The sequence below is a fragment of the Delphinapterus leucas genome, chromosome 14 (assembly GCF_059928025.1).
Source record: "Delphinapterus leucas isolate spDelLeu-1000000601 "Yukka" chromosome 14, BTC_Dleu_Yukka2, whole genome shotgun sequence".
In the NCBI taxonomy this organism is placed as follows: domain Eukaryota; kingdom Metazoa; phylum Chordata; class Mammalia; order Artiodactyla; family Monodontidae; genus Delphinapterus; species Delphinapterus leucas.
Genome location: NC_143142.1, coordinates 13,587,740 through 13,613,343, shown reverse-complemented (window position 1 = coordinate 13,613,343; position 25,604 = coordinate 13,587,740).

Genomic DNA, 25,604 nt, shown 5'->3' with positions numbered 1-25,604 from the left:
ATGAAATTATATGAAGTGTGTCTATGTGAGCCTATGTTGAACCTCATTTGAAGATAATGCAAAAGCCCGAATTTGAGATCTCTGTTTTTCTCATCGAAGTATAATTACATCCAATAAAATGCACAGATCTTAAATTTATAGTTTGATGAGTTCTGACAAATGTATACACCCACGTAACTAACATCCCAATCAAAATGTAACCATTGCCGTCACCCTACAGAGTCTCTTCATGTATTTTTTTCTGTCTATCCACTCATCCCTGTTTCCAAAAGGCAACTACTATTCTGATTTCTATCCCTATAGACTAGTTTGCCTGATCTTGAACTTTATACAAATAGATTCATATGGAAAGAAGTCTTTTGTGCTGACCTCTTGGCTCATTATATAACAGTGTGTAAATAGTACATATTTGGATGGTTATACTCTGTTTTCATGTTTATGAATTTCTGGATATTTACCACATTATTATTCAGGACAAGTCAACATAGGCTTAATTTAAAATAATGTTAAGTAAATTATAGTATAGATGGTGTACACACAATGGATTGCTGTTTGGGAAATGTTGAATTCTGGCATGGTACTTTAGAGCACAGAGCCTGTGGTCACCATTCCTGGGTCCCTGGGTCTCTCTCATTCACTAGATTAGTGATTGGGTGGTAAACTAAAGCCTCAGTTTTCTCATTTGTAAAATGGATATGATTCTACTAATGCTCAATGGATTGCTGAGAGAATAAAACATGTTTAAAAGTTTTAACTCAATACTTGGCACAGACCAATGGCTCAATACATGGCAGCTCTTATTAGATTCAGGATGGTTAAGAGGTTAGCTTTAGGGCTCAAACCACTAGCACAACAACTACAGGCTACTACTTTCTTGGCTACCTCTTCCTGCTCTCCTTTGGGATGAGCTCCTAGCACCCTCAACTGGAAAGTCAGAGGAGCGCTAGAGTGGGATGGTCGCTCCGATTATTTCTCAGAGTTATAGAAATCCCCATTTCTTCAATTATAGGCACGAGTTTCACACTCAAGCCGTGAGTTGAGAAGATATTTGGGCATAATGTACTTTTCTAGCGTTTTACTGTGTAGGTCAAATTCCTCACTCTGGCTGGAAGCTGGAGATGCGGTCTCTACTCTACACCAGAAATTTCTCTCTCAGCTTTTCACTTGCGCATAGCCTCACTTCTACTGCCTCAAACTTGCGCCTTGCCATCTGGAATAATGTAGAAGTCTCTCTGTCTCAATGGTAATTTGCCCTCTGATCTTCCCCACTACAACGGTTTGGACTTGGTCCACGCGCAAAGCTCATTGGTTCCTTCCTCTACCGAGACTTGTTCTAGGGCCCCAGAAAAAGCCATGCCCCCGTGTGGTACCCAAAACTTGTCAGGGGCTGTCTCTCTGGGCTCATCTCCCATCACTCTGCCCCTAGAACTTCAAATTCCATTCCACTCTCCATCAACACTGAGCTACTTGGAGCTCCTTTTACATCTTACTTCTTTCCTTTATCTCCTTACAGATGCTGTTTCCTCTTCACTGGAGTCTTTCCTCCTTGTCTGTTTGGCAAACTCCACTTCATCTATCACAACCCTTCTTAGCTGTAACTTCTGTAAAGCTTCCCTCACTATCTCTCTCTTCCATCCCTTGCTTCTTCCCTAATATTTCCATGGGTTCAGTTATTGCAGCATTTGATGTGTCTGCATGTCTGCTTCTCCGCTGATATTAATAGAAGCTAACATTGAGCAGTTACCGTGGATCAGGAACTACTCTGAGCACTTTTTAATTTTGCCTCATTTATTCCTCACAGTATCCCTTTGGGTTGGATTGCTATTATTAACACCTCCATTTCACAGATTAGAAAACTGAGTGAAGCCACTTCTCCAGGGCTCCATGACTTGACAGTGAGCTCCATGACTGGATAAATGTAATAAATATTGGACACCCACCCTTGCGGATGGGATCAAGATGGTTGGAAGGTTGGGAAGCCTTTAGACTTCTGTTTTCTTTCCCTTCTGCTGCTTTTTTGGCATGGTTGGAGGAAAGAGAGCTGCCGTGCCTGGACAAACCACGTATGGCTCCCTAATTCAAATTTCAAATTCGGTCTTCGCGGACTCTGCGGCCAAAGGCTGAAATCAGAATTCTTGGTCTCAGCTCTTCTACCTACAAGCTGGCAGGACTGCCAGATTTAGCAAATAAAAAAATAGGATGCCCACTTCAATTTGAATTTTAGATAAACAACAACTAACTTTTTAGTGTAAATATGTCCCCAATATTGCATGGGACATACTTACCCTAAACATTATTCATTGTTTGTCTGAAACGCAAGTTTAACTGGATGTCTTGTAATTTATCTGGCACCCTACACTTGAGATGATGATACCTTCCTGGCTGGGGCATTCAGTAGCCGCTAAAGAGAGGGAACATACTTTCATTCTGCACCTGCTTTTTGCCAAGTATTTGGCATTGAACTCGACATTCATTAATTTGATCCTCCTAATAACCTTGGGTGGGTGGGTGGGTGGCTATTAACTGCTCTATTTTCTAGATTTTTTTCTAAGTAAAAGTTATCCTTTATTGGCTTCTTATTTATCAAAGAGACAGGTTAAAGACAGCTGCAAATCCTTTGGCATTCCTTCCATTGAGAGGTGGGAGTATATGTCTCCTTTCCTTGAATCAAGAGAGAGTAGTGGTATGATATTGCTTTGACCAACAGACTATGGTGCAAGTGTTGCTTCTGCTTCTTGTCTCTTGGAACATTCATCTGGGGGCAAACCAACTACCCTATAACGAGTCCAGCGACTCTACACCACCATGTTGTAAGGAAGCCCAAGCCAAATGAAGAGGCTCTGGGGGATGAGATGCCATATAAAGAAGGATAAGTGCATGGGAGTAAAAAAAAAGACATCTTGGAAGTGGATCCCCAGCTAACTCCATGTGGATCCTAGTTGAACTGCCCAGCTGAACCTTTCCCAAATTCTTGACTTACAAAATCATGTGCAAAATGAGATGGCTGTTTTAAACTAAATTCTGGAGTTCTTCATCATGCAGCATAAGTAATTGGATCAAATCCAAGACCATGGACTGAGTTCTGGTTACACCATTTATTAGCTCTGTGACCTGGGTCTCCATTTCCTCACCTGTAAGATGGGGATAATTTCCAGTTTGTACAAGACGCAACTGAGGCTCTGAAAGGCTTAGTAATGTACTGGAAGCCACACAGCTAGTGAGAAGATCTGGAAGAGCCCTCATGTGCCCAACTCCAAAGCATGGCTAATAATATGTCTCCATTTCTTCCCATTCACACTAGCTTTGAAATCTACGCCTCAATTTCTCCATCTGTAAAACAGGGATGCTAATAATACCTTGTTTATAAAGTGTATTAAAAAACGTGTAAAGTGCTTAGTTTAGTGCCTGGCACACAGTAAACAGCTAGTAAACATTCACGGCGATTATTATTTTATTATCTTCCCTGCCGAGGCTGGCAGCGAACATCCATTCTGTGCCTGCTTGCTTTTTCCAGGTCTCTAACTTGTGGGAAACCTTGTCAGGAGGGCATGTTTAACTGAACAGAGCACTACCCTTTAATATTTAATGAATTCCTGAGACTCTTGGAGAGCAGTGTGAGACATATCCTGTAAAAATCTCTTAGTGTTAATAAAATACCACCCAACAGTTTGGTCATTACCAGCAATTAAAGTTTTCAAGCAGGTCAAATAACTCCTTGCAATGATTTGTGTGTCTCCCTTTGCTGCACACCTTTCTTCATTTTTAGGGAAACGTATGTTATTTCTCTGTTTAAGGCGTTGGATCTTGGGCTGTCTTCCCTCCCAATTCCAACCAGTGATTTCAAACACTAACGAGGTGTCTGTGTTCCCTGCTCATCCATCACAGATGTGTGAACTCCAAGCGCCAAATAATAGCTGAGAAATTCAAAGATGGCTGCCGAAAAAGAGACATTTACAAAAGGAGCTCTCTTACCTTTTCTGGGATTCAAGGGAGGCAGTAGGGGAGGGAGCAAAGTGCTCTTTCCTGATGGGAGGAGAGAAGGGACTTAACCTGGTGGTTAATACATGCCAGGACCTGTGGTAGGTGTCTTCCCATGCACCCCTTATAAAATCTTCATGATAAGACAGAATGGCTTTATGAGCTCTTTTGCCAAATGGAAAAATAGAGGTTCAGAGAGGTGAAGCTCCTTGCCTAAGGTCACACAGCTAGGCAAGGGTAATGTCAAGATTGGAACCTGGGTTTTTAAGATCCTGAAGCCTCCAGTGGTCATTAACTAGAGGTGCTCTTCAGAATCACCTGGGGAGCATTTTTGATATTTGTGTGTCCGAGATTTCTCTACCTCCTTCCCTTCTTCTTCTCTATCTCCCTGATTTCTTTCCCTCCCCTTTCTTCTTTCCTTTCACATATCATTTATTCATCACATTGCATTAACTGAAGTCCTACTATGTGCCCATGTTAGTATACTGGCAAGGTCCTTTGGTCGAAAACTACATAAATCAATTTTGGCTAGCTTAGGAAAAATAAAAGAAAGACATTTATTAGGATGACATGGAGATATCTCAGGATGTCAACGTATAGCTGGACAACGAAGATTCAAGAAAGGAAGGGAAAAGGGCAGCTCTGGGGTCTTCAGTGGGGGAGGTTTCATGGGCCTTCACCCCACCGTGCTGCCGTTGACATGCCTTGTGTCTCACCTTACCAGTTACTAGTTTCCAAGAAAGACTCTGATTGGTGACTGCCCCTGGACCAATCAGCTATGATCAGGTGAGCAGGGTCATGTGATGCATCACTTAGGGTATATCTGGAAGTAAGGCAAGATGTTTCCCCCAAGGAGAGAATTACCGGGAACCTGGCATTCACCTCAAAAGGTGCCCAGAGTCATACACTGGGCTGCTGGAATTGAAATGAAAGTCTGCATTCATGCTGATGAATATCTGGCAAAAAGGCAGCCACAAGGTTGGGCCTTAGGCAGCCATGGTCACTCTTCATTCAGTCAAGCATAAGCGTATGCAGTCCCCAAAATGCAAGCTCCTTGAAGTCCATGAATATGACTCTGGCTCAAGACCCTTACTGCTGGGCCTGGCTCAGAGCCTGCAGCGTAGTTGGTACTTGTACTAGTCAAAGCGTTCTAGGTTCCTCTGCACTAATACACTTATCCCTTAACCTCTGTATCTTAAATTAACAAATATTCATTTCTCACACACATTTCCTGTCCAGTGCAGTCACTCAGGGATCCATACAGTCACTCAGGAATACATACACTCACTCAGGGATCCATACAGTCACTCAGGGATCCATACAGTCACTCAGGGATCCATACAGTCACTCAGGGATCCAAGTTGAAGGAGGTTCTCCACGTGGAGTTCATTGGTTTCTGCAGCAGGGCAGGATAAACTATGGAGTATTATCTAGGGAATTTTCCTTGCAGTGACATATACCACTTCTCTTAATATTTCTTTGGTCACAACCAATCATATGACTCTTCCTGACTGCAAAGAGGCTGGGAAGTATAGACTCCTAAAGGAGCACCAGCCACCAATGATAATAGTAATATCTGCCACAGTAGTCAACTAATATATGCTCAATAAAAGACTAAAAATACCTGATACTTTTGAGCCTTTACTATGCCCCACACGTTGTGCTAAATGCATGATTATCGACTCTCTCCTTTAATTCTCACAGCACCCTATGAGTTGGCATGATTATGGTTCCTATTTTATAGATGAGCAATTGGAGGCACAGAGAAACTAAGTCAATTGCCCAAGTTTACACAGATAGAAGTAGAGGGACGAGGATTCAAACCCAGGCTCTCAGACCCTGGAGCCTGCCCTCTCAATAGCAAGTTACCCATTCTAACTACTCGGTAGGCATGTTGGCTACCTATTGTAGCGCAAGGCAGAATGTTGCAAGTATGAAAGAGGCCAGGGAAGCAAGGGCTAAGAAGAATGGAGTTGTTGTTTTTTTTTTTTCCCAAGGAGGATGGTCATGGAATAAATTGGTGGGATAGTCAAGGTCTTTGAGCTGGATCTTGAGTTCTTACAGGAAGAACTCATCAAGCAGATAAATGAGGGAAGTACATCTAGTCTGAGAATGTCCACTCCACCAGGTCAAGGCTTTGCCATGTTCACTGCTGCATCCCCAGTGCCTAGACAGTGTCTGTCTGATACAGAGACAGAACTCTGGCAATACAGAGCCTGAACTTAGTACATGCTCATCAAACACTTGCCCTCAGTGAGCCATGAATGAAATGAAATGAGCCATGATACAGTGTAAGCTCTTCCCTGATCCAGGCTGCAACTGTCCTCAAGAGAAGGGGGAGCTCGAGCCACGACTAAGAAGGGGGCAAGAACGTGTCTTTCTGGAAGAGGTGCAGTTTGCAAGAATGGTGATCCCAGATTCCTGGGCTGGTGTCTTTCTGAGAAAACTGTGAGCTGGAAGAAAGCAAGTCAGACAGTCCCCAGGGACATCCTGCTCTGAAGGTACGGGGTTTGGGAAGCACCCAGGTGTTTCTGATCATGAGTGAGCTGCGGGTCTGCCCTGTCAGTGTTCTCCTGTTTGGGAGACAAGAACAGATGAATGGAATGCGGAGGATGGACGTGAGCAAATGTCACACTTGCAAAGCAATTGCTGGAGGGTCACTGAGATGGGAGCCTGGAACTTTATCTCAGTTAAATCCCACTGAGTTTTCCCAGATTAGAAAGGAGACTTTCTTTTCTTTAGAGGCTTGTTTTACTAAAGTTTGCCTTCTCTGCTCGTGACATTCTACAATAATGGTAATAAAAAAGGGAGTAGTGGTGGCTATCTCCTGTCCTCTTTTTTAATAAGGGAATTTTACAACATCCTTTAAAAATATGATCTGGTAATTGGGTCACTGGTCTTTGAGATTCTTCCCAGGAAAATCTGTTGTTTTCATGTTGGTGTCTTTGTGCACAATCCTCGTTTGGCAGGTCTCTTACAGATGATGTAACAGATAACAAATGTGTTTAAAGCCCACACACATCATCTTTCGAGCCTGATTTCTCAGACTCACAAACGTTTTGGACCTGTGGTCCTTAAGGATCTGCTTCCAGTTGGGTCACACCCAATAGCGCACGAACTGGACACTAAACTTTTGTTTAAACTCTTTTTTTTTTTTTTTGTCCAAAAATTCCCTCTTTCTATCCCTACACATGTTGCCTGGCAAAATCATGACTTCCCTTGCACGTGTGACTCAGCTGCCGTCTCCTCTGAGCAGGTGCTTAACTAAAGGTGAGGCGACAGAACCGAGAACCTTGAACCCAAGCTCTTTCCATCACTCCACATTGCAGAGGAGTAAGAGAGAGTGAGGCAGAAACTTGACTGTGGTTTTCTCATGATGTCACCTAACAGTACGGAGGCCTAAGTGCCAGGCACTGTTCTAAGTGCTTTGTGTGGTTGAGTCTAGTTAGCGTGGGTGACCAGACAGCCGGGTGACTCAGAATACTTATGCACAATGTACCAGAGCAATTATTTATAGTGTCACCTTTCCCTCTCAGAATTTTCCTGGTTTACAAGAGAAATTGCAGATTCCCCTGATTTATTTCTCACAATAGCTTCGTGAGGCAGATGCTATTATTAGTCCCACGTTACAAGAGTGAAAACTAGGACTCAGAGGAGTGAAGTGACTAGCCTGAAGTCACACAGCTAGGAAGAGGTAAAACTCGAATTTGAATCCTGATAGATTGAATCCCTATCATGGAAGGGAGAATACTCTTTATCTCCAAGAATTAAAGAAGAGACAGTGATGTGTCATTATAAGCTGGGAAACATTTGGACACCCCGAATGGCTTTATAGAAGTCAGGGTGGGATTTGATCCTTTCATCCATTCATTTAACATGTATTTATTGAGTGTGAGTGTGTGCCAGTATGCAGGTGCAGGGTGCAGGGTCGTGAGTCTGCACAGACACACACACACACACACACATACACACACACCCTCTCTGCCCTTAGAGAGTATGAAGTCTGGAGGGGAAAACAGATGAGAGACCATGCTGATTACCACCAACAGAGCTTTCTCCTATACTTCCATTTTACTCAAAAACAGAGGCCCAAACTGGCCTCTTTCTGGGCAAATCCAAGATATTTGGGAGCTTACAGAATAATTTTTTTAATAAAAAAATTTTTGACAACAGTAAACGTCACAGGATTTCACACTTAAACAATCACCCACGTTTTTTATTTCTCTTGAAAAAAATTAGGTGGGTGTGCTAATATCCAGCCCACCTTCTCCCATGGCAGGGATTGGTTGAAGGAAGTAGCAATTCCCCTCTTTAAACGAGAATTACACTCTAGAGCTTAGCAGAAGCCCCATCTGGGCCACAGGAATCATTCTGTCACCTTCCTGGTACCTAAAGGAATTTGAGTTTACAATTCCTGTTTACATGTAGCTTCTTCCTTAAGTTTTCTTATGGACTCTTTCTTTTTTTTTTTCTAGGTTTTAAATATATTTATTTACTGAGTTTTCTATTTATCCCTAACCTGTTGAATTCTAGGTATTTCTTTTTGTTTTAAACAGCTCTGCTTATGCTGCAACTGTCTTATATGATGCCCAAGGCAGACATTGCTAATCAATCATGACTCTTCTGCCTATTGAGAGCCTCCATTGCTCATTGCTTTCCTCACACAGCTCCAGGCAGCCACTACTAATCAATCAGGAATGACATATACAATGAAACCCATTTGTTTTACTAACTCAGTATCTACTGAAACTCCTTAAAGGCTGAGATGTATATCTTGTTCTTCTTTACTTATCCCCTGTCCCTCCAGGCAGGTCTAATGCTGAGACTTTCCCAGTGCAGTGGGGGAATAAACTGTTCCATGATAGGCCATGTCTGAGCCCATCTGTCTGCCCACAGGGGTCTACTTACTGGGCTTCTGGAAAAGGGGCCAAGTCTTCTGAAGGGAGGAAAAGAGAAAGAAGAAAACAGCTCCAGTTAATTGTCCCTTTCCCCTTTTTTTTCTCTTTCCCTCTTGCAAAAAGGAGAAAAGAACAATACGAGCCAGCCAAAAGCTCATTAATGCACTTGACCTTCTGAAAGAAAATTAATTCCAACTTCACACCTACCGGTTGTGTTGTTGCCATCCTTAGGAGATGACATGGCTGGAGGGCACCAAGAGTCTGCCACCTCCCTACGCTGGGCTGAGTTAGTAGGAGCAGGAAGCACGCGGAGGCGCCGGCCCTGTCAGCTTTTCACTGTGAATTAAGCTCCCTTCTGCTGGCTCTGGAAATTGTTATCACTATCGAGCTGCCCTGATGATTCTTACCAGGCTCCCTGACAGTGAAGGCCCTCAGAGGAGTGGCCTTGAGGGTCTTATGTTGGAGGGATGGTAGATTTTGTGTGTGTGTGTGTGTGTGTGTGTGTGTGTGTGTGTGTGAGAGAGAGAGAGAGAGAGAATATGGGCATCAAGTGGGTGTGTGTATGTGTGGGTGTATGTATGTGCATATAGGTGTACAAATACACTCAAGTGGGGACCTAAAAGGGTGTGCTTGGGTATCTGTGTCTGTACATTCGGGTGGATATAAATGTCATCCTTGCATTTGTGGGTATGTGTGCTTTGCCAAGTGCATACATGCCTATACATAAGGGGACACAGGTGCAGGCATGTTTAGAATGTGTGTGGTCACATATATGTATGTGAACAATGCATGGAAAGTGTGTATGCAAGTCTAAGTGTGTAATTGTGAACATGTGTGCACACGTGCACTGTGTATGTTTCTATGTGGACATGTCCACATTCACGCGTATGTGAGATTGTTTTCAGTGCTACAGGATCCCACACAGGTCTCGAGGCATGTTTGAGCAAATCATAGACACCAACTCCCTCCTCCTTTCTTACTAATGCTGATATTTGATATTGAAAACAGTTAAGGTAATTATTGTGACAAAGGCCAGAACTTTTTGGACTTCTAGACTCTTAATTATTTTGATTTTAAATGATTATATTGAAGTTTATGAGAGTTGGAAGGAACATGATCTTTTCATTGTTTGGAGCCTAATCTGGCCCTGCTGTACACGTGGGCCATGATACATTATGCACAGAAGTGTGTGTGTGTGTGTGTGTGTGTGTGTGATGCACATCCATATTTGCATGGGTATATTCATATGAACAGTAATTTCCTGTGTAGGTAGTTCTCCATGCACATTGGTGAAGTTTCAGTTTAATTTGAAAATACGTGCAGAGCTTCATCTGTATCAGGTAGCGTTTTAGGAGCTGGGGAGAGAGGGGAGAGAGAGAGGGGCAGGTAAAACCCCGTTTCTGTCCTCGAGAAATTTCCTCTTATTGGCCAATTATAAATATTTACCAGTAGATCCTCATGGCTCTATGTGGAGCTGGATTCTGAGGACATGTCCAGGCTCATCAAGAAGCCATTATTGGGCTTCCCTGGTGGCACGGTGGTTACGAATCCGCCTGCCAATGCAGGGAACATGGGTTCGAGCCCTGGTCCGGGAAGATCCCACATGCCACAGAGCAGCTAAGCCTGAGCTCCACAACTACTGAGCCCGCGCTCTAGAGCCGCAAGCCACAACTACTGAAGCCCGCGTGCCTAGAGTCTGTGCTCTGCAACAAGAGAAGCCACCACAATGAGAAGCCCATGCGCCGCAACGAAGAGTAGCCCCCGCTCGCCACAACTAGAGAAAGCCCACGCACAGCAACAAAGACCCAACACAGCCAAAAATAAATAAAATAAATAAATTTATTTTAAAAAAGAAGCCTTTATTGATTAGTGATGTCTGCCACGGACGTGGGAAATGGGGTTTGTTACAAGTATGTCATTTATTTGCCAGAATCAGAATATCACACCCAAGATGGCTCGTTGTAATCCTGGGTTCAATGTCCTCATTTTATAGCTGGATAAACCATGGCAGAAAAGGAAAGGGAGTTGCTTAAGCAGGGCTGAGTTTAGAGTGAATGAAGTGAGGAGCTTAGGTTGCAAAATTTAAGGAGACACTCACTGTCAGATCTGTGCAAATGCCCCCTCACTTGCCTGACCCTGAGAGTGAGTGCCTCCTTAAATTGTGTGCCCTAGATGTCTCATTTGTTTCACCTTAATCCCAGCCCTGGCTCAGTGTCACATTTAAAAGGATCACCACACACTCTGTTTGGAGACAAAGTTCAGTGACTCTATTTACTAGCATTTGTCTGATTGAAAGTAATAGAAATAAAATGAAGCTTAAGAAAAATGGGAATGGGGTGTCTCAAAGAACCCAAGGGCAGGGGTTTAAGTAGGGTGAAGAAAGGTCTAGAACTTCGACCCTGGAGAGAATTCTATCTCTGTTTCTCATACTTGTTTCCATTATTCTTTCTGGGCTGAATAGCTTTCCCTGCTCCACCAGTTACCAATTCTGTCCATCCGGGAAATTTTCTTGGTTTTCTCGTCTGTACAATATTATTCGTCACTTCCTTACCTCCTTACCTTATAGGGTTTGTAAGGAGTAAGGTACATAAACCATTCAAGTGGTTGACAGAGTAAGTGATATCAGTCATCATCACCACCACCATCGCCATCACCAGTGTCATCGTCGTCGTCGTCATCGTCGTCACCATCATCTAAATTCCATGGAAAGGCACTCTGAGTTGCCCAGATTGGGCTAATTCTGATCCAGTTAATTACAGCCACATTAAGTGTCGACCTTCTGGATCCAATCCCTGTCGTTTGCTGGCAATTGGTGGTTAAGGGTGTGAGCGAGGCAGACACTCCCAAAGTTCTGGGGTATTCTCTGGTTTCGTTGGAACCTCGCTGAGGGCAGTGGAGGGTTCTCTTCTATTCCATTTGCATCTGTTGTTCAACCCACCCCCTCACCTGTTGAAGACCCCAACAGTGGTTCAATCTGCTCTATAACCATGCCTGCCTAGCCCCAGGTTTTGAGGTTTGAGCCCACTAATTGAGGGCTGTAATTAGTCTACAACTGGTTCTGATCTAGGGGATGCCACTGAGCCCACTGGATCCAGGATAGGTAGGATTTTGTGATGCAGGGGTGGTAGTGGTGAAGGGACAGCAGGATCAGGGAAGGTCTGAAGCCTTGCGTATTGCTGAATCATGATGGTTGTGGGGAGAGGAGAAACCCCAAACCCCGATTAGAATGAGGACCCAGGAGGGGAAGATGGCAACAGAATGTGGAAGGGAATCTTTTTTTTTTTTTTTGCGGTATGTGGGCCTCTCACTGTTGTGGCCTCTCCCGTTGCAGAGCACAGGCTCTGGACGCACAGGCTCAGTGGCCATGGCTCATGGGCCCAGCCGCTCCGCGGCATGTGGGATCCTCCCGGACCGGGACACGAACCAGTGTCCCCTGCATCGGCAGACGGACTCTCAACCACTGCACCACCAGGGAAGCCCTTTTTTTCTTAAATTAATTTTTATTGAGTATGGTTGCTTTGCAATGTTGTGTTAGCCTCCACTGCACAACAAAATGAATCAGTCATACACGTACAGATATCCCTTTCCTTTTGGACTTGCGTCCCGTTTAGGTTACCACAGTGCATTCGGTAGAGTTCCCTGTGCTATACAGTACGTTCCCATCAGTTGTCCATTTTATACATAGTATCAATAATGTGTATGTGTCAATCCCAGCCTCCCAATTCCTCCCACCCCACCCCTTTTCCCCTTGGTATCTATACCTTTGTTCTCTACGTCTGTGTCAGTACAGTGGCTTTGTCTGATGGCGAAGAAGAAGGAGAAAAAGATGGCGGAAGAGGAGGGGAAGGGGGACGGGGAGGAAAAGGAAGAAGAGAAAGAGGAGGACAGCAGTGAACAAAAGGGCAGTAGCGGGCTTCCCTGGTGGCACAGTGGTTGAGAGTCCGCCTGCCGATGCAGGGGACACGGGTTCGTGCCCCGGTCCGGGAAGATCCCACATGCCGCGGAGCGGCTGGGCCCGTGAGCCATGGCCGCTGAGCCTGCGCATCCAGAGCCTGTGCTCTGCAACGGGAGAGGCCACAACAGTGAGAGGCCCGCGTACCACAAAAAAAAAAGAAGCAGTAGCTGATGAGAAAAAAAGATGAAGTTGCTGCTGTTGATACATCGAAGAAACTGATAACGATGAAGATGTTCCTGAGCCCACCCAGCTTCAGGGAAGCCAAGTTCTAATTAACACAGACTTCTGGAAATGGCCTCCTTCTCCCTCATTATGCTCGAATCTATAACGCACACCTGCCATCCCCCAGCTCCCCCTCCCCTAAGAAGAAAAGAAAGGACCCTGGGGCCCCCAACAATTCCAGAGTTCTGGTTCAAAGGAGGGTGCTCGGGCTTGGAGAGCTCTGCCCTGCGGTGGAAAGGGGGCTGTAAGGGTAGCTGGTAAAACATTTACCTATGTGGCTGGATGGAGGAAATTGCTGATCCCGTATCACCAACCCCTGGAGGTGGGGATGAGGCCCCCATGACACAGGCTTGTCCAGGTGTGGAAAATATGGTAGTGCCTTTGCTTCCGATGCCCATATGAATAGATCTCACTTCTCCTTTTATCCAAGAAAGCCGTGGAGATGGTAACTAAACTAACTTCCATGACTGTGTTCAGCTTTTACATAGTTTTCAATCCTCACACGGGCACTATGAGAAAGCTGTTGTGATTAAATTGAAGCTTCTGAAATCACTGACATTCAAATATTGCTAAAGTAGGAAATTGGCATTTTCATACGATTCAACCTATTATTATTATTATTGTTTTTGTTTTTATTGGAATCGCAGAGAGGTGAAATAACTTACCCAAAGTTACCCAGCTCCAGCGTTAGGATAAGCTCCTTGCCATGATCGGGAAGCTCACGTGTTCTGGATGCGATTATCTCCGGGGTCTCCATTCATAGCTGCTTCCCTCCCTCCCCTTCTCCAAGCCTCAGTTTCCACACGTGTAACTGAGGATATGACAAAGAAACGGCCATCTGTTAAGCATTAATATGTTCCGGCTCTGCACTGAGCACTCTCCCCCCGTCACCTGATTTCCTGCTCCCAGCCCCACTCTGATACAGGAATTACTCAGAGCTGATGCGTGCATGGGCCTGAGCTCTGTCTGCACCTAGTAGAAGCCCAGCTAATGTTGTCCTTATTCTTGTGACCCCTCTTTCAGGAGCCACGGCATCAGAACAGGAGGGCAGAGTACGTTCTGCGACCAGGAATTAAACCGCCTTCCTCCTGGCCCAGTGAACACATGCAAGGCAAGCAGCGGTCCCTCCCGTGGCTCATTCCTAGGAGATCAGAGGCAGACAGGAATACGAGTCTTCCAAATGTCTTATCAGGGAGCATCAACACGTCTCTCTTGCGGATGTGGATGACCCTTCATGGTGGGTGAGTCTGATGAGATGTTATGCCAGATCCTTTTCCTACAGCACCTGTCGGGGGATGAAAGGAGGGGACGGAAGGAAGCAAACGCTTGTCATGTGTACATTTGGGTTATGCGGATCACTTTGTTCTATCGTTGGTTCTTTGGTCAAACCATTCATTTGCTAACCATGCATGAGCAGGGACTGTTCTAGGTGCATCCAGTAGCTTCTGATCTCACCGCTTGCACATTTGTGTGCTTTTAACTCTTTGAAGCCTGCAGCCTGAGACAGTCCCCCTGGCAGCCACTCCACCGGCAGCTGGTCCAGCTCCCTGGGTGCTGTAGGTGCTTAGACACTGATGGCTGAATTAGATTGTGTCACACTAAGGAGAATGGTATTGACCTCTGTGAGTTCATGTCCAGGCTCATCGAAGGCACATTGAAATACTCAGAAACTATTTGTCAGATGGAAGTGAATTGGAGCATAGACGTTCACATTTCTTCCCAAGTCTGGCTGGGGTTTGGGGAGAGGAGAGGTAGGGACTGTTTTTATTTGCTGTCGCTTTGGTTTGATTTTCACCGTATCGACTTCCCTGGAAAGGAAGGGGCCCCTCAGGTGAATGGCGAGGAACCCCAGATCAGGCCTGGCTTATATTCTCATAACTTTCTCATATTACCAGCTCTGGATACCACCCCACAGTGGTATCCAGAGTTCGCCGCCTCATGGTGTAAAAGTCTCCCAAGAATCCTGGTGGACCCTGTGACCATCCTAAATCCCCCCAGAACAAATCCCCCAAGCATAGCAACCAGGCATTCCCTAAAGTGAGTGATCCCCAAGCACACAAAAGGTGCACAAAAGGCAAAAAATAATAGTCTGTCTTCATTCCGCCTGGGACCTGCGATGCAATGCCATAAAGCATTTGGTTTAAGATATTAAATGCCATCGGTGATGAGAACATCGTGTAAGATTTGCTTCGCGATGTCTTTCTTCTCAAACTGTCATCAAAAGTGATTTATAGGTGAGAACCGAGTCTAAGAAACAACACGATTAGAATTGAGGGTTGGGGAGATCGGGTTTCCCGGGCAGTCTTGCCATGCCGTTCGGAGTCCCAGAGATGAAAAGCCTGTGTCAAAGTCAAGTGCGTATATGCAGAAGGAACACGTGTTCCCTGCTGAGGTGAAAACAATGAAGCCTTGTGGGGCATTGTAAACTGCCGGTTTCAAAAGGAGGATTCCAGAGGGCCAGGCTGGGGGACACTCCTTCTGCAGAAGCCCACGGAAGTGAGGTTTTACCCAAGGCCAGACTGGCCGCTTTCGAAACTGCACTTGAAATGTTGCTGTCAGAATTTTACATAATAAGGACCTAAGGTCTCATCTATAGTTTATCTTTATTATGTGCCTGGCACAGCAACCCGAGGATTCACATATTATCGTTATCATTCCTATTTCACAGATGAGAAAACGGAGGCTCAGAGAAGTGAAGTGTCTTACTTATAGTTGCACAGCTGGAGTGAAAGGATTTGAACCCAGGCAGCCATGCTCCAGAGCCCACAGGCTTAACTCACTATGTACACAGTAACTTCTAACTTAAAGTGAATCCAAATACCCCTTTTGCTTCACTTTGTCCATATCTCTCTCTCCCCAAAAGTTGCCATTAACTAAGCACCAGCTACGGGCCATTCTCCTGGGTGCATGCTGTATGTTATGCCTGATCCTCGTTATAACTCTGCCAAATTGGAGGTGTACTTTACTGTATTCAACAGAAAATTGAGACATAAAGTCACACAGCAGCTACGTAGCTAAGCAGGGAATAAAATCAAGTCAGCCTAATTCCAAAGAAAACCTGCTTGCCATGAGGCCACGTTGCGTAAAACAGCTCACAAGCATTGTTTTGGGGTCTGAGAGTAAGCATGCTTCTTACAGATCAGAGTCTCCTGGAAATCACGGAAGGGTTTAGAAGTTAGGGTGGGTTGGGGGATACTCTGGAGTCTGACTACTTTGGGGTCTGGATTGCCTCTGCCTGTGGGACCAAGAAGGTTGAGCTGCTCTGGATAAGCTGGTTGTCGGAGGACAGCATCCACTATTTTATAACTATTGTTGTTGTTGTTGTTGCTATGGTATGTCAGAGCAGTTTTCCCTTACAGAAGTCTCCATAAGTGTTTGCTGGAGGAGCTGAATTAATAGAGATGAAGGAAATGTTTGAAACAAGGAAAGAGAAAAAGAATTCATCCAAAATTGCAAATCAAAGAAATGGCCAGAGACTTGTTTTGTGTCATCTGTATGCTGTTTGTATCAGTCACAGTAAGTTTGATTCTACTGCAGTAACAAACAGCCCCCACGTTTTAGGAGCGTAAATAACAAACATTTATTTTTTGCTCTTCCAACATGTTCATTGTGTTTCTGCCGGTGGGATCAGTGGGGTTCCTTTGCTCGTTTGTTATTACAATAACTTAAGAACTGAGGCAGAGTGCTTATCTCTTCATGTGCTTCCATTGTAACTGAGGCAATGAGAAGAATCTGGGGGAATACTGCATTGGCTTTTATAGTTTCTACCTGGAAGTGATGTGTGTCACCTCTCCTGACACAGTAGCCAAAATGAGTCACATGGCCACCCCCAGCTTCAAGGGGACAAGGCAAGTGCATGTCCATCTTGTTCCCAGGCAGCGGCAGCTCCAGAACTATTTGGTAAATAGCACCAGTGAAAACCACAACGTACGCATAGTTTTTAATTATTTGCAAATACCTTGTAACTAACTATTTTATATGAATTTAGAGATCTAAGTTCTCTGCACAGAATTGGAAGATCTGGCAGCACTGACCCACTGGAGGCAAGCAGTGGTGGCCCTTTAGAAGAGGCGTACACTTCCCATTTTGCTGCTGGCCCCACCTGGCCCCCTTCACTCATTTTGGTTAGGTGCCTGGCTCCTGGGAGCATTTGGTGTGCAGACGTCTGGTTTGGAAGGATGAAAGTAGCCGCCCCGAGCTCATTCTGGCATTTCGTTTCCATCACCAGATGCGTTTGTAATCTACTCCCATCCCAGAGATGAATAATGCTAATACCCTCGAAGTGCCTTGTGCAGCCCAGGGATCAGACCCGCTGGCTGTAGCGCTCAGGCTTGTTGGCAACAGTGGGATTGCATAAGCCCATGAAGGGAGTATTTAAGGGATTCATGAAGTTGGGGGAGGGAGTGTGAGTCTGCAGGAGGAATTGCAGAGCCCATGCCCCTGGTGAGGGGATGCCCAGGCTAGTGGGAGCTAAGGCAGACAGCTGTTTCTCCTGGTAACGTCCTGTTTCACTTAAGCTGCCGCTGCCCATACAACTCCTCTGGGTTCCCAGCATCCCCATATGAAAGAGGAGTGGGAACCTTCCTGTGCAACCAGCAGCCTGGGTTGAGACAACGTTCTGTTCTCAGTTGTGACCTAAACCCAGTAGGGCGTAGAAGGACTACAGTGGGAAGGTGTAAGGTTGCATTCAACAAAAGAGAGTGTATCAGTCTGGGGAGGTTAGATTATGTTGCAGCAACAAACAATCCCAGAATCTCAGTGACTGAAAACAACTAGAGATTATTCTCATTCACTATTTTCACTCACTTGACACGTGGATCTCGAATCAACAGGACCCCAGCAATCTTGACTCTACTTACAGTAGCCACTCATGGTCGGATAATGGATTAGCCACCATCTTCACAATTGTCAGTCTCCATCCTAGGGTGAGAGAGCTCTGGAGGGTGCCACATCAATTGTCAAATCTCCTGCCCAAAAGTGACATGTGTCTCCCACCCTCCATATGCCCCACTCAAGAATGGGGGGAGGGACAGGAAATGCACAGAAACAGACATACTTGGTGAGCAAACTTGTGAATGACCCACTGTATCGGGAGAGGAGACTGTTGCTTGTATAAACACTCTAAATAAAAAGACGTTGTTAGACAAGGGCATCGTTATTAGCAACAATTCAATGCATCCGTCTTCAAGGCCACCTAGCCTCTGTGCTGGCTGTTCCCTTTGCCTAGGACACCATTCCTTCTGCTCTTTGACGTGCTTCTTGTCATCATTCAGGTTAACTGCCATGACCTTGTGGAGGGCTCCCCTGATTACTCTATCTAAATTGACACCCCTTTGCCCCTTCCCCATTCTATTGCGCATCAAGTTTGAAAATTCTTCTTCCTAGCCCTCATCACTCTCGGGGCTGATGTTTCAAAAAACAATGTATGTGTTTGTATTTATTTATTGTCTTCGTTCGCTCTCCCGCACTAGAATGCAGACACCATCAGAGCAGGCACTGTTGACCTTCACAGCTATATCCCCAGCGTCTTGGGCAACGACTAGCACATAGTAGGTGCTCGATAAAGCTCTGTGAAATACACTTGAAATAAATACATGTCCCCTAAATACGCATGGATGGACCTATCAGTGACTACAACTAGTACAACGCGTACTTTGCTACTCTCCCCATCCACCTTGCCAGGCAGGTATTAGGGTCAGTCCCATTCTGCAGAGGAGAAGACTGAAACTCAACGAAGTAAAAATGACTTATGTGAAGCCAGAACTAGAACATGGCAGAGTCCATATTTAAACCAGGGCTTGCCGAAGCTTATGCCGTTTCTACTGGGCTCTGCTGGGCCTCAAAACGCAGCTATTCATGAAGCCTCCTGGGTGCCAGGCATGGGGCCAAGTGCTACGGGGAGGAGATAAGTTCTAATTCATGTTCTTTGCCTTTTTTTCAACAGAATTCCACTTTACTAGTCTAGGGTTTCGGTGATTCTATTTAGTTAATATTTGATTTACAGGTGGTAGTGGGTTGAATGGTGACCCTCCAAAAAGATACGTCCACATCCTAACCCTCAGAACCTGTGAGTGCGACTTTATTTGGGAAGAGGGTCTTTATGGATGTAATTAGGTTAAAGATCTCAAGGTGGAATCATCCTGGATCGCCCAGGTGGGCCCTAACCCCAAGGACAAGTGTCCTTATAAGCGACAGAAGAGAAGAAGACACAGACACAGAGGAAGATGAAGCAGAGGTTAGAGTTACGTAGCCTTGAGCCAAGGAAGCCAGCAGCCACCAGGAGCTGGAGGACGCCAGCAAGCGTTCTCCTCTAGAGCCTCTGGAGGAAATGCAGCCCAGCTGACACCTTGATTTTGGACTTCTGGCCTCCAGGCTATGAGCCAATACATTCTATTGTTTTAAGCCACGAATTTGTGGTAATTTGTTACAGCAGCTACAGGAAACTAATACAGGTTCATATCTCGGACGTGACAAAGTTGTATATTTTGGACATTGGATTGTATTCATTAGAAATACCAGAGCTCCCGTCCTTTGCCCACCTCCTTAGGTGCCCCTCACCCCATGGTCACTCATGTTCTGATGTCATGTGCCTCTACCCAGGGCCAGAACCCCATGGTCAAGCAACCTCATAATGGACTTGGTACCTACTATGACAAAGCCCCTTGTAACCTTCCCTGACAGTTTGCACACACTCCTTCCCAAGTGTCTGTCCTCTGTTGGAAGTGTAGCGCTGGACCCACAGTATAAGATGCAAGCAAAGTGCCAGGAACTTGGTAAATGATAACTGCTTCGAATCCCAGCTCTGCCACTCAGAGTCTTGGTTTCCTCGTCTGTAAAATGGGCTCAATCTTAACTTCACAGGGTTGAGATGAGTCTTAAATGGGCAAGTATATTTAAACCTCTAAGCAGAGTGCTGGCATTCAGTGCATGCTAGCAATTATTGCTATTATGGGACCAACCTGAGAAATATAATTATTGGAAAGCTACATTAACTCATCCAGCTCAGTTTAATAAACTCTGCTAAGATGCTGTGGGGATGCATAGCAAGGTAGGATACTGCATGTGCTGTGGAAGAAATGGCTGAGATGTTCATCATAAGATGTAATTACACTGGGTTAAACGGTTCTGCTTAAAAAAGGGCAAGAGCCTTGCCAAAGTACCCAAATGGCCTGTTTGGGGGTAAAATCTGGGTTAGAGTCCAGTTTAGTAAAAAGGAAAAAGCCACATCCTCGACTAAGCCCCATAAGAAGCATATAGAGAGTAAAAGTACTTCCATATTTCTGTGCAACAAACCAGATGGCAAGAAATGTAAAATCAAACCTATTAGGAGAAGACAGAAGAAACACATTTAAATGACTGTTTTCATCTACGTGCAGCATGACATTGATAAAAATGCGAACTATAGTCGTTAAAAGGAGGACCTTTCATCAAGAGATGTCTTTGGTTACACGGTTCAACATTCTTCTTTTGGTCCAACACTAGAAGAAAGTCCATGTGACATGTTAGTGTCTTGATCAGTCTTTGAAAGTTAATGGCCGAATCAAAGGCTGTCAAAAGGCCCTCTTCTCCTCTTAGCCTTTTAAAGAAATATATTAATTTGCACATCACGTTGTTTGCCGGCATTCCGGCTGCCATCTACTATTCTCCCGCAGAAAATGAATTCTCCAGAATGCCCACAAGTGTGAGCGTCACTGTCATTTCTCGTTGGGTTTTGTTTGTTTCAGGCATTACATGTCCAGGCTGTGTAATATGGATTCAGTGCCTTCTCATTAATAAACCCAGCGTTTAGCATGTGGCAGCTTCAATTCTCGCCATCCTCGGCACTATTCAAAGATGCTTTCCACTCTTCGGATTGGTTCACATCGACCCTCCAACCTCATTAACCTGAATCCTGTCTCTCTTCTCCCCAGGGGGAGGAGAAGCATGCCAGCCCTGCACCTTCCCCATTCCTCTTCCTCTCCACAGTCTGGGACAAACTCTCTCTGGAGAAATCCTCTTGCAATCGCAATCACCGGTTTCCTCGAGCAGAATTCTGCCTGAGATGATGGGGGTGTGTTTTTGATTTGAAATGAGTCCACATCTGGGACTCACTTAACTTGATTTGGGAAGTCCTGTGTTTCTGATCCAAAAAAACAAAACAAAATTTTTTGTGAAAATAAGCCTGATTTTTTTCCCCCCCTTTCGGTGTGGATTGATTTGTCTTCCATTAGATTTAGCTTAGAAGGAAGAAAAGAAGAGAGGAAGAGACAGAGAGAACAATGAACGCTGAATCCACTTGGCTTCAGGACTGCCTTCCCTTGCTAGCTGATGAGGTCTTAACGTCTGCGGACTGATTGAATTATCCACTTCCATTGAAAGGGAGAAGGCAAGGATGGAATCCTCTTCCTGATTGCTGTCCCTTTGGGTTTCCTGCCCAGAAAAAAATGGTGCAGGATGAAGGGAAGGCTATTAGAAACCACAAAGAAGCAAAATCAGCTTGTGTATTGGCTGGCCTGAATTACCAGGGTATATACTCGGAACTTTATTCCATAGTAACTGCACAGCCCTGGAGGATATCTGGATATAGAAAATATGCAATGAGCGCCACCCCAACTCATCTATTTACTAGCATATATAGACGATTCACCCAGTATGAGAAAATCCAAGTGTAAGAATCAGATGTATATGGGGGATGTGGATGACATACAGAGATGATGATTTACATTATAAAAAATTCATTTTTCCCCACAGGAATACACTATAATTTTTAAAAATTTTTATCTAATTTGCAAAGAATGAGTGCTACATATTTTTTTCACTATAGTTTTTTAATAGCTAAACCCTCTACTTAAATTTTCATTTAAATTTCCAAAAATGAGTGATACATGTTCCTTTAATGTAGTTTTTAAGAGCTAAACCCTCTACTTAAAATTTTAATCTAACTTTCCAAAAAGAAATGCATAGTTTTAAAAGAAAGTTGCCTAAAGTGGAGATGTATCTGTGACCCTCAGTAATTGAGTCTAACTTTTGATTTTAAAAATATAACATGGAAATATCACGTGTGAGAAAAAGAACACACGTGCACGCACGTGCATACACACACACACACACTTTTGGGTATAACCTGCCTGACCTGTGCTTGTCAAAATCCCCCACGCTCCAACAAATCATAAATAACTTTGAGTATGAAATTTATGTATTACTATAGCACACAATAATTATTTACATTTTTTATTATGATTGTATAAGCAGGGTGGAGATGGGAAGTCTGGAAATATTACAGTACAAGCTCTGGTATTCAAATCACTGTTCTACCAGTGACTACCTCTGTGATCTTGAAAAAGTTAATCAGTCTCATATGTGATAATAACATCCACTTTATGGGGCCTTTCCGAGGGTTAAATGAGCTAAGATACTTAACACAGCAACCAATGCTTGATTCATTTTTAAAAATGATTATTTCAAAATCAGAATTATGATTAAATATGATGAAATAAAATAATGTATGTAATTATGAATTCTCTTCAGTAGAATTCCTGGAACTCAATAAACATTCAAAAATTTTTAAGGATCTAGCCAAAGAAATAATCAACCCAGACATTGAATACATTAATGGAAAACAAGGGTTACATCAGCTGAAACAAGCCTGTAATTAGGACAGGAAATAGCAGAGTTTAAGCTCCTTCACCAAGAGAAGTGAATTTGACTTTTGCGGCACAACCAAAATTTCAAACTGAGTTAGATCAGCTTTGGAAAGAAAATCAACCAGTCACCATGCCATGAGGACCCTTCAAATGCTCTGAACAGTGCTTTTAGCTAACATTTGTTAAATGCTTAATGTACACCAGGCTGTGGTTCTAAGCTCTTGATGTGTAGTAACTCAGCTAAGGCTCACAAGGGCCCTTTGAGGCTGGTACTGTTATTAGCCCATTTTACGGATGAGGATGCCCAGAAGCACAAAGTTCAGTTACTTGTCTGAGACCACACTAAGCGGCAGAGCTAGAACGGACAGGAGCCTGCGTTTAACCAGCACCTTTACTTCCTCTCCTGTATCTTCTCTATGATAGATTCCGGCCAAAGAAAGCCCTCTTTCTAAAGATAAAAGACTCAAATAACATAAGCTGGCATTCTAGGAAACTAAAGAGTGGAAAAGGAGAAGAGAACTTAGCCTGGGAAGCCATTATGTAAAAGTTGGCTGGAAGCACCTTGATAAGCATCAGACCTGTCAGTGTGGCCAATAGGAATGCTCCGTACTGAATGGTGGCCCAAAAAATGTCCAATAGGAGTGCTGCATACTAAATGGGCCAAATCAAGCCAATCCAATGATCTCTTGTAGAACTTTATTTGGAAATCTTCAGTGCCTAAAAAGAAGGCTGCTTATTTGAGCTCAAATCTCTGTTGCTAACGGTGCTGAGTTAGTGTTTTTTTTACAGGTAGTAGTTCTCTAATGTATTGAACAAATATTTACGGGAGCACTGCTATATGCCAGGCGTGGGCCAGGCACTGGGGAGAGAATAGTGAGCCGGACTGTTCTGGTTGCTACCCTCACGGAGTTTGTAGTCTAGTGGGAGAAACAGAATTTGAAAACTTTTTCCACTATGTAATTAAATTTTTGACAAGTGCATTTGAAAGAGAAGTCCAGGTTACTATAAAAGTGTAAATATGTAGATATGATATTGGAAATATTTAACAACCAATATAGCCTACCAACAATTATGACTGATGTAGGGCTTAAGTAACTCATACGCCTGTTCAAGGTAGGTCCCTTTTGGGTAGGACTAATCTGGGCAGCAGGGGACGCAGAGAGGTCTCTTGAGGAAGTGAGTTTATTTTTTTAAATTAAACCTTATATTTTGAGATAACTGAGAGTCACATATGGTTGTAAGAAATAAGACAGGAAAAGCCTGTGTTCATTTCACCTGGTTTCCCCCAGTGGTGCCACCTTGCAAAGCTATGGTACAGATCACCACCAGGTAGTTTAAATATTTTTTTAAATAAATTTTAACCTGAGTTTTGAATAGGTTCTCCATGCTCATGAGACGGAAGTTAAAATTTACAAAAGGGGAGACGGGGAGTGGGGGAAAAGTGAGTCTTCTTTCTTCTGTGTCTTTCAGACACCCGCTTCTCTCTGGAGTCAGATATTGTTACAATGTCTTGCATGTCCTTTCTCAAGTATTTGATAAATTAAAAACATTATAATCTTGCGTGTTATAATACACGTAACAAATACAAATACATACACATGTATGCACTTTTCCGCCGTACAGGTGACAGCATACTATATCCACAATTATGAGCCCTGCTTGTTTTGTTTAATATCGTGGAGAGCTCTTTCACTAAGAAGTGAACCTTCAAGGTGAGTGTGAGGAATCTGAAACATGCTGTAAAGGCATTGCTGGCAAAGGGTACAGCCTGAGCCAAGGAAACAGGAAGGACACGGATGCTTTCAGAAAGAGGAAGGACACCACTGTGGGTGAAGGGAAGAGAAGGGGGAAGATGGTGGCCAGATGGAACTCTGGTTCTCAGACCTCTATCTGAAGGACTTTTTTTTTTTTTTTTTTTGCGGTACGCGGGCCTCTCACTGTTGCGGCCTCTCCCGTTGCGGGGCACAGGCTCCGGACGCGCAGGCTCAGCGGCCATGGCTCACGGGCCCGGCCGCTCCGCGGCACGCGGGATCCTCCCAGACCGGGGCACGAACCCGCGTCCCCTGCATCGGCAGGCGGACTCTCAACCACTGCGCCACCAGGGCAGCCCTATCTGAAGGACTTTGCAGTAACGTGTACATTCTCCATGTGGTCCGTATTCTGAGGCCCAAAGTCACCCTATGGCTTATGAAGACACTTCCCGTCTCCTATGACAAACTTCCATCACTGTAGGTCATCTCCTCACTGCATGGACCTGCCTGACTTGCTGGTTTCCCTCAAATCCTACATTCTTTCTCCAGTCCCTCTTCGGAACTTTCCCCAGCCCCTGTAGGTCTTTTCAGACAGCCAAGGAGAAGGCAAAAAAAGGAGTGGTGGCAGACAGCAAGTCTTGACTTTTTTTTGCTCCAATTTGCAAGAGACAGCAAGATGGAAAAACGTGCCTCTGATTATGACCCCTCTGTGCTTCCTAAAAGCTTCTTTCTGAACTTTTAAGCCTCCTCAAGTTTCAAGTCCTCTCTTTTTCTTTCCCCTGTTCTTTTTTCCTCTATTTAAACTAATCTTAAAAAGCCATAAAAAGCCTCTGACACTATAAACTCCCCTGTAAACCTTGGTTTTATAGGTTTAATTGCCCCATTTTACAATGCTGCGTGCCTGGGTCCTGAAACACTTCAGTTTTGCAGGACAAGTTCAAATTCATGGCAAGAGTCTGGGCCACCCCGTGATGGGGTTTTGAACTCTGGGAGCCCACGAGGCACCTGGTTCTGGCCCTGGCTGAACAGTTTCTTTGCAGGCAGCTCCAGGTTGCCCACGTTACCCAAAAGGAGGCTTGTTCCTAAGTGAGAAAGTTGCCACATCCTTAGAGAATGCCAAGTCCTCTGAAGTCCCCTGAAGCCCAGACTTGGTTCTTGTTGGAGAGAACGCTTATAA